We start from the raw sequence: 9,131 nt of genomic DNA on the forward strand, positions 1-9,131 counted from the left end.
TGCTGTGCGGTCAAAAAAGCTGCAACACACACGGAGCGCAGCACGCAACATTTGCGTTGCTGGCCCAGGGTTGTCCCAACTTCTCCTTGTTCTACTCCAGCTCAGTATTACAACTCCTTCCAATTAATCGCTTCAACACTCAACATTATCAGGTACATATCAGAGTGTATGTACATTGCAACCGGTTCCAATTGATTGCTTCAATAGGCCAGGCCAATTCTCAGCAATCAGCCCAACACAAAGCTTCCAATCAAATCTCCAATCAAAATCCGTTTGAATCTAAGCTTTATATCACAAGCCATTCCAATTGATTGCTTCAATAAGCAACCTGAATTCTCAGGAACCGCCAGATGGCATTGATCAATCTTGAACGGCTTATTGGAATCAGTTAGAATCCCTCTTCATATTGTAACACCTTCTGATCCGTTGCTTTGATAAGTAAGATGGATGGTCAGGAACAAGCCAAATGTGATTCAATCGATTATTCCAATGAGTTAGAATGGCCCTTAGCTCTCTCAGTACTGTGCTGCTTGACCCTGTTTGTTTGACGCAGTTCTACAATTTGGGGTCTTGCGGTCTGTGCTGAGAGTTTGGGGTTTTTCAACTTGGATTTCCACCCAGCTGGCAGGAATGCTGATAGATACCTTACCGCTGTACTGGCAACGCCGCCACAGATACGGTGCTTGTACCGGTACCGCACCGTACCGTACCCAGGATACCGTACCGACTTTAGGGGTACGGCACCACAAGGCCTTGCCTGACGGTATCGGAGGGCCCGGTACGGTAATTCGTACCGTAATTGTTTTGAGGTACAATATCCAATACCTAGGCTGTGCAGTACCGGAAATCGGATACGGTATCAGTACCGTGTCTGCTTTTGCTTGGGGAGGGCTGGTAGCCCTCTGGCCCACGTCTTCATATCCAGATTTGTAAGTTCATTCCTTCTTCTTCACTCTTGATATCCCTGCATTCACCCAATTCGTACGCTTTTTCACTACTAGCTCCGATCTCGACATGCAACCATGGCTATGGAAATCAAAACCAGGCTGCGCAAGGGTGGCAAGGCGGTATATGAGCAGCCTATGGCGCTCCTCAACAAGGTTTGTCCCAAATCCATATGTCTTTTCAATCCATCCATCTTCAGTTTCTGTTACTTTAACTCATAACTCTCAATTTCCGCTTTTTCAACACAGTCTCAACCATTTCGCATTCATCCTTTCAATCATGTCATCTTCTTTGATCGCCAAACCAACTTCTCGTCGCAGTACACGTCCTTCTCCCGCCAGAAGGCCTTCTGCCATGTTGGCTTCCACATCTGACTCTCGCCGTTCCATGCGTCAAGCTGCAGACGTTGAGGACGACTACACTCCAACTGCATCTACCTCTTCGAAGCGCAAACACATAGACTTAGACAATGAATCGGATGAAGATGAACCACCCGAGTCCCAACCCAAGAAAACCCGTCAAGCACCAGCTAAACCTCAAAGCAAACGTCCATGTGCCTCACAAGTTATAAAGTCTAGTTTCAATCAACGAGCCAGAGGCACACATCAACACTCTGATAGTCCACCCGCTCCTGCTTCATTGACAAGTCAAGTTCAACTTGAGATTAACCTAATTCAAGATTCCGATGACAAGAACAATAAAGTCCTAAAGAAAGGAGTCAACAAAACCAAGTCTCAATCCCAATTCGATCCTCTAAAGCAATACTACAACTGCGAGGCCGAGCAGGGCCCAAAAGATGTAAGTGACTTCTTACCTCGTTTCCTACTATGATTATCCCTTCTTATATAAGTCAAATCAACTAACCTCTTATGTTCAATTGTTTGCTACCATGATCAATGGACCATAGGAACCTGGCAAGCGCACTTACTATGCATGTCTATTCTGTGGGACTTTAGTCAGATCTCTTGCTGGGTCCACATCCAATATGTGGACTCATCAAGACGGTTCGAAGCAAGACGGGAAATCTGGAGAGCCCGGTTGCAAGGCAAGGGATGCAGCTATCGAGCAAGGCTGTATCTTACCCCTCACAATCTTTCAACAGCGTGCTGAAGCAGCCTCGGCCTCCAAAAAAGGACAGACATCAATTACCGCTTATGCTCAGAAAGTACCGAAGTTTGACAAACAAACCCTCAATCAAATGTTGGGAATGTGGGTGCTTAGGACTGCCCAACCTTGGGCTCGCGTGGAGGACACTTTTTTGCGGGCATGCTTCCGTTATGCCAATCTGAATGCTCAGTTATTTGGAAGAACCTGGGTGGCAACTTTCGCTCATGAGGCTTACCTTGAATTACGTGCTGTAGTCACTGGCGAATTAAAGGTGAGCTACTTATGTATTTCTCTTCATTTCAATTCATTCACTAATTCCTTTCATGAATAACCTTGATCAGTCCCTCAAGAGCGCCTTTGGTCTAATCCACAACACCTGGACGACCAAAGGCAACCGGTACGGTTTTATTGGCGCCAGTGTCACATACATCACTTCAAATTGGACCTTCGTCACCCGCCACTTTGCACTCAAGCTTATCGCCTGGCACCACAAAGGTGAATGGCTTGCCGAACCTTTGATTAATCTGTTGATGAAGCACGGCTTACACACTAATTAGATAAGTATTATCTCTTAATACTTTATCTTTTTATAATATCTCTTTTATGTGTCATTAACTTATCTGTCCCTTATGACCACATGTTAGCTCAAACCCACGACTCCGGCAGCAACAACAATACACTGGCGGAAGCAATGCAAACTCGGTTGACTAAGTACTGCAAGGATCGAAATGAACTCTTCCTTTGGGATGCTAAGACCGACAGAGTTAGGTGTGTATGTCACAAACTAGCTCTGATTGTCAACGCAGGCCTTCAAGCGCTGGGAATCCAGGCTCCCCCTCCACCTCTGGTCAAATCTTCGATGCTAGGCGATTTCCCGGTTTCAACAACAACACTTCAGACAGTTATTGAAGAAGATGAGAACGGTGAAGGCAAACCAATTCCTGATGCTCAATCTGACTCTGACGACGAAGTGGATGATGGTGATGTGAATGTACCTCAAGAGGCTTCCAATCCCGATTGGTATGGGGTTGTCAATGGCCCACATGACATTGAAGAAGTGGCTGCGACTGACAGGACCGCTGCAAATGCAGTATACTTACTCACAACTAAAGTAAGTGACATCTGATATGAATTTCAATATCAAACTTGATCACATGAAAGTCTAACAAACATGTATTTTTCACCTTAGCTTGATGTGGTAGGGTGTAAGATTGGTGGTTCAGCAGTGATGTCTATGCTGTTTGATGCAGTCAGCAACGCTCTGTTGAAGCAGAAACTTCCGAGGCCAATCCCTGGTTATGGGATTAGATGGAACATCAAATTACAGTGTTGGAGTCGGTTGTACAACACCCGCGAAGTAAGTATTCATACAAAGATCTCATGTCTTCAAACCATACTAACAAATAAACCTTTTTAGGTTATCGATCAAATCCTAAAAGAAGACCAAATGGAGCAACCTCGCCAAGGTCAACCCGTTCGAGCTGCCAAGACCGTCTTACCTCCCGGTGTCAATCGACCACGAGGCATATTCAACAAAGTGATGATTTCACCAGATGAATGGAGACAAATACGGGATATTATATATCACATCACATTTCAAACTATCACTTACACTTACTCACTATGGGTTTTTGTAGGAGTTCAAACACTTGACCAAGTTTTTTGAACAAGATGGACCAACTGCCTCACTAGTCATTCAGGAGTACGTCAAGCTCCAGAAGGCACTTCAAAAGAAGATTGACGCTACCAGATCACGAGCAGATCCTCTTTTCCCAATGCACCACGCCATGCTTGTACGAGTGAAATCATACCTGAAGGAAGCCCTTGGATCACATGTCATCTTTCTCGCGACCATCTTGCATCCAAGCCTACGCTTAGATTACTTCGATTTTGCCTTTGGAGTGGGTTCTACCAAGACGGCTATGGCAAAAGATCTTATTGAAGCCGCTTACACTCAACGTAAGGCTGATATGGAGGATAGTGGATGTAATGCTAATACTATAGTAAATAGTTCAGTGGGTCAAAGCAAGAAGCTGGGAGAGGATGACGAGGAATTCAGCAAGCACAAGGAACAAAACCGTTGAAACACGGCCAATGAACTTCGATCCTATTTAGAAATGGCGGAGGAACCTGCACCCGAGGTGGACGAGAACCCACACTTAGCTTTGGATTGGTGAAGGGTAGGTTTCTCTCTCTATCTTTAATTCTTTTTCAGACTCTGATCTACCTCCACCGTTCCATTGAATCTATGTGCAGCTGAACAAAGGCAAATACCCAGTCCTCAGTACTCTTGCACACGACTACTTGGCCATCAGTGCCACTGCATGCCCCGTTGAGAGAAGTTTTTCTGCGTCGGCTGATGTGTGCTCCCACGATAGGATGTCTCTTAAGCCGCGAACCATTGAGCGCACAGTTGGGGGCCTTTTGTGGTCAGTACAGGGGGTAAAGATGAAAGGCAAGTTTGAAGTTGCACAAGAAATGATGGGGGAATGTATTTCAAAGGACCAGGGTGCGCGAGAGAGAAGAAAGTGAACATCCATTTTGTCCTTTTACTATTTTTTCATCTGTTTTCTATTTTCTAGGAAATTCAACGGTACAGTACGGCAATGTGTTTGTTTTTTTGCACGGTACACGGTATCGTACCGTATCTTCTCCCTATCCCACAATACGGTATAGTACCGTACTCTTCTGGCAAGCAAAGATACAGCACTCCTGCCATCCATTTTATGGTATCGTTGGCTTCGGTACGGTATCTGATATTGTACCCGATCCCAAGTACAATATCAGATACTGGAGATCTGAGTACCGTGAGAGCGAGTACGGTACTGGTATTGCCGGTACAATACCAGTACCGTATCTGTGGCGGCGTCGGTACTGGATGACCCTGTTTTTGACTCTGTTCTACAATTTGGGGTCTTCCGGTCTGCTGTATAGTGGCTAGGCTCAAAGCCTTTGAAATTTTGGACAAAAGTTCAAATTCAATGTTCTTGCTCAAATTTCAACATTTTGAGCATTCAAAAACAGGTTCATGATGCTCTGCCCAGTGGCTCTCTATGCATAGCTTTTTTTTCAAATCTGATTACAGGTTTTCTTTTTGTGTTGTTTTTTTCAGAAAAATTGATGTTCTTGCTTGAATGTCAACATTTTGAGCATGCGACAACAAATTCATGAAGCTGTGATAATAACTTGAAAACTGCTTCTGTGATTGTTTTAGTGTGATTTGCAACAAACATTCACTCCCCCTTCAAAAATTTCCGCTGTTTTTTTTTATTTTCTTTTTGATCTTGCATACTCAAAAGGCGCGCCCTGACCCCCCACTATGGGTGGGCCTCTTAATGACCCAGAAAGGCGCACTGAGCACGCCCTAGCTTCCCGCTTCGCGCCCACCATGTGAGCGGTATGGAGAAGGACGAGTGTGTGCATGCTGCGACTTTGGCAGCCGTGATTCGACCTGCATGTGTCGGTTTGGGACGTGCGACATCAATATAACTGCGGTGCGCAGCTACCCTAGATTAGGAAGACTTGCACTCGCGCCCGGCTTCCTCCGCATCGTTACTTGTGGATGCTGAGAGCATCTCCAACGGTCCTGAATCGCCAAAAGGCGTACAGGCTCGTCTGAAAACATACAGTAAGCTGTATTTTTTCTTTAAAATGATTTCCCTCCACCGCGCACATGAGAGCATCTCCACCCACGGCGTGAATAAACACCGTCTATACAATGACAGTTCGACAGGTCTTGACCTGTACAAACATTTTACGCGGTGTTTGACAAAACCGCGGCCGTGTAAGTGAAAACGACCAATTACCGATTGAGCCACGCGAGAGATATTCCTGTGTCATATTCATCCGGCTATGACATCAGGGTGATAGGTGATCTTCACCCTGATGGGTGATATGATCGGATTGTGATGAAGAAATGCAATTTGATCAAAACCGCTTTGATTAGATTTTTGGTCCATTATCATCATAAGATGGCTGAGCCACCTGATCAACACCCTTTATCGTTGAACAACCTCTTGACTATGTGTGGACAAACCAACGATCGATTACGTGTAATCATGAATGCAGCTCAAGTTACTACGGACGTTGCTCGTCACCTCATCACATCGGGTGGTAATCAAAAGCGCCGAGGCGGTGGCTCCAAGAAGGGCAAACGCCCGAACATATTAAGAAATCGGGAGGAAGCTCACATAGAACTTTACAATGATTACTTCTCTGATAACCCTCGTTATCATGAGGAACTGTTTCGTCGTCGATTTCGCATGGGTCGGAATTTATTTATGCGAGTTGTTGAAGGAGTAACTCAAGAGGACCAGTATTTTGTGCAAAAACAAGATGCCTGTCATAGGCTCGGACTCTCACCTCTACAAAAATGCACGGCAGCAATAAGGATGCTTGCCTACGGAACCCCCGGCGACATGAACGACGAAAATCTACGTCTGGCAGAGTCAACTTCTATCAAGAGTATGTTACGATTTTGTGAGGCGGTTGTCTCTCGTTTTGGAAAAGAATATCTCCGAGAGCCAAACCGGGAAGACACCGCAAGACTTCTTCAGGAGAACGCTGAGCGTGGTTTCCCTGGAATGTTGGGATCACTTGATTGTATGCATTGGCGTTGGAAAAATTGCCCAAAAGCGCATAGTGGGCAATTCAAAGGCAAAGAAGAAGGTCCCACTATAGTTTTGGAAGCAGTGGCTTCTAAGGACCGTTGGATCTGGCATGCTTTTTTCGGAATTCCTGGAGCTCTCAACGATCTGAACGTACTCAATCATTCTCCATTATTCGAACGTCTTTGCCGAGGTGAGGCGCCGGAGTGTAATTTTGAAATCAATGGTCATCAATATGACAAGGGATACTACCTTGCAGACGGCATTTATCCTAAATGGGCAACTATAGTTCAATCGATTGCAAGGCCACAAGAACTGAAGAAAATTGTATGTTCACTTGGTTTCTTCACAAAGTAATTCTGGTTACGATACTAATTATTTGTTTATTGATTGAAGTATTTTGCACAAAAGCAAGAAGAGATTCGCAAGGACGTTGAATGTTCTTTTGGAATTCTTCAAGGACGGTTTGCAATTGTAGCTGGACCCGCCCGTTTGTGGAGCGCAAAAAAATTGAAATCAATAATGCTAGCATGTGTAATACTTAATAACATGGTAGTAGAGGACGAGAGAGATGGAGGCCTTCGCGAGGTCATCCCTTTAGTTCCGATCGCGGAAGTTCTACATCCACACAATGATATGACACCTTATCAGCGATATCTGAATGTTCAATGTCAAATGGAGAATCATCAAACTCACTTTCAACTTCAGAATGACCTGATCGAGCATCTCTGGAATTTACGTGGGGCAGCTCCGGCATAACTTTTCATTAGTTGTTTTCTTTTTCGTGTTACTTGCTTTGCTCTTGGTTGTAAAGAGAATTAACTTGAGGCTCAGATGGTTAAAGTTAAACAGTTTGTTCAATTATTCACATGCAAAGATAGTACATTAGTTACAAAGAAATGTAATTTTTTTGGTGTTAAACAGACAGTCGGTCTCAATACTCAAAACAATCAGACAAGACGAGAAGAGGTACAAACAACAGGAAGAAAAAGTATAAAGGAAAAAATGTAAAAAACACTATTCTATCGCTGCAGTGGTCTTCATCAAAGCCATACGCTTCTTTACAATTTCTTTCTTCCTCAATTCATAAAACATCTTAACTTCACCTTGCATCCAGTCAGTATTGGTTTTGAGCACTAAATCATCGGTAAGAAAGTCTACTGCCTCACTCTGAACTCTAGAGTGCGAGGCAATAGCTGTAGTAGCCTCTGCCATAACCTTGACATTATCAGCCATCTGAGACAAAATCACATCTTGAGTCCTTGATTTCTTTGCTAATTTATTTCCCATAGGACGATCATGAAATTCAGATGAGATTACCTCAATGTCCGAGTCGTCGGTTGGAGCAGGGGTTGATCGGATGGAGATGGCAGATGAAGAAGCTGAAGGTTTAGGATTACTACGTCTGGCGAGGTCAACGTTGTAATCGGTCCACTTAGGGGCACTTGATAAGATACCATGACATCGCACCAGCTTGAATACACTACGCTCACGTTCGAAGTACATCTGATGGGCATCGGCATTGATATCGTCAGCTGATTTGCCACTGCCGTGAAAATTCCTCGTCTTGGAGAGATAGCCAACAAATTTGTTGACAGCTTTATTGATTGCACGCCATCGACCACCTAGAGACTCTTCAGATCTTTCAACAAAAAGGGTAGGATCCTTGATGATGGCGGGTTCAAGTAGCCGCCAGTGTTTGAAGTCGGCAGCGATTCGCTTCCACAATGAGCTGTAAGTTTGACCATTGCCTACCAAGCTATCTTGAGAAATATTCAACCATGAGCGGCAAAGCTGGAGATCTTCGTCTGGGTGGTAGGAACTGCCGCGGCCACCGGAGGTATCGTCATCAAGGCCTGGGGTAAGAGCAATTTGGTTTGTAGATTGAGAATTGGTAGGAGCTTTGGTTTTTCGGGCAGGAGCTTTACGCTTGGTGCTAGAACGTTGAGATTGAGAAGAAGCTAAAGAAGGAGTCGTGGATGAAACAGAATGTGTCGATGACGCAAGAGACAAAGGCGGTTGGGCTGGAGGTGGTTGGGCAGGTTGAGTTGATGCGTTAGAGGGATACCATTGAGATGGGGTATTACATTGAGCCTGAGGAGTGCGTGGTGGCGAGTACGAATAAGGGTGAGGACCTATTATCAATCACAGGCCATGGAAAGCGAGGAAAGTGTTGATTAAAGTTGGTCAAGGCGGCGACAACAAAAACAGAATAAGTTAAGTTACATACCTTCTTCATGGAAAGGAGGACGCTTTGGAGGTCCCATTGCGGCAGGGTTTGGCTGAACCGGTTCCTGTTGATGATGGTCGATAACTAATAGAGAAACAACATCAGCGATAAAGACCACATAAATATGATCAAGATGAAGACTTACACTCAGACGCATGATTGACTTCCCAGTTGCCGTGTTTCCACCACATCGATATCTTCAAGAGAGACGTTATAAGAAAGTAAGTAGCAAGGTAAATAGG

The sequence above is a fragment of the Melampsora larici-populina genome (assembly GCF_000204055.1).
Source record: "Melampsora larici-populina 98AG31 unplaced genomic scaffold MELLAscaffold_9, whole genome shotgun sequence".
NCBI classification, from domain to species: domain Eukaryota; kingdom Fungi; phylum Basidiomycota; class Pucciniomycetes; order Pucciniales; family Melampsoraceae; genus Melampsora; species Melampsora laricis-populina.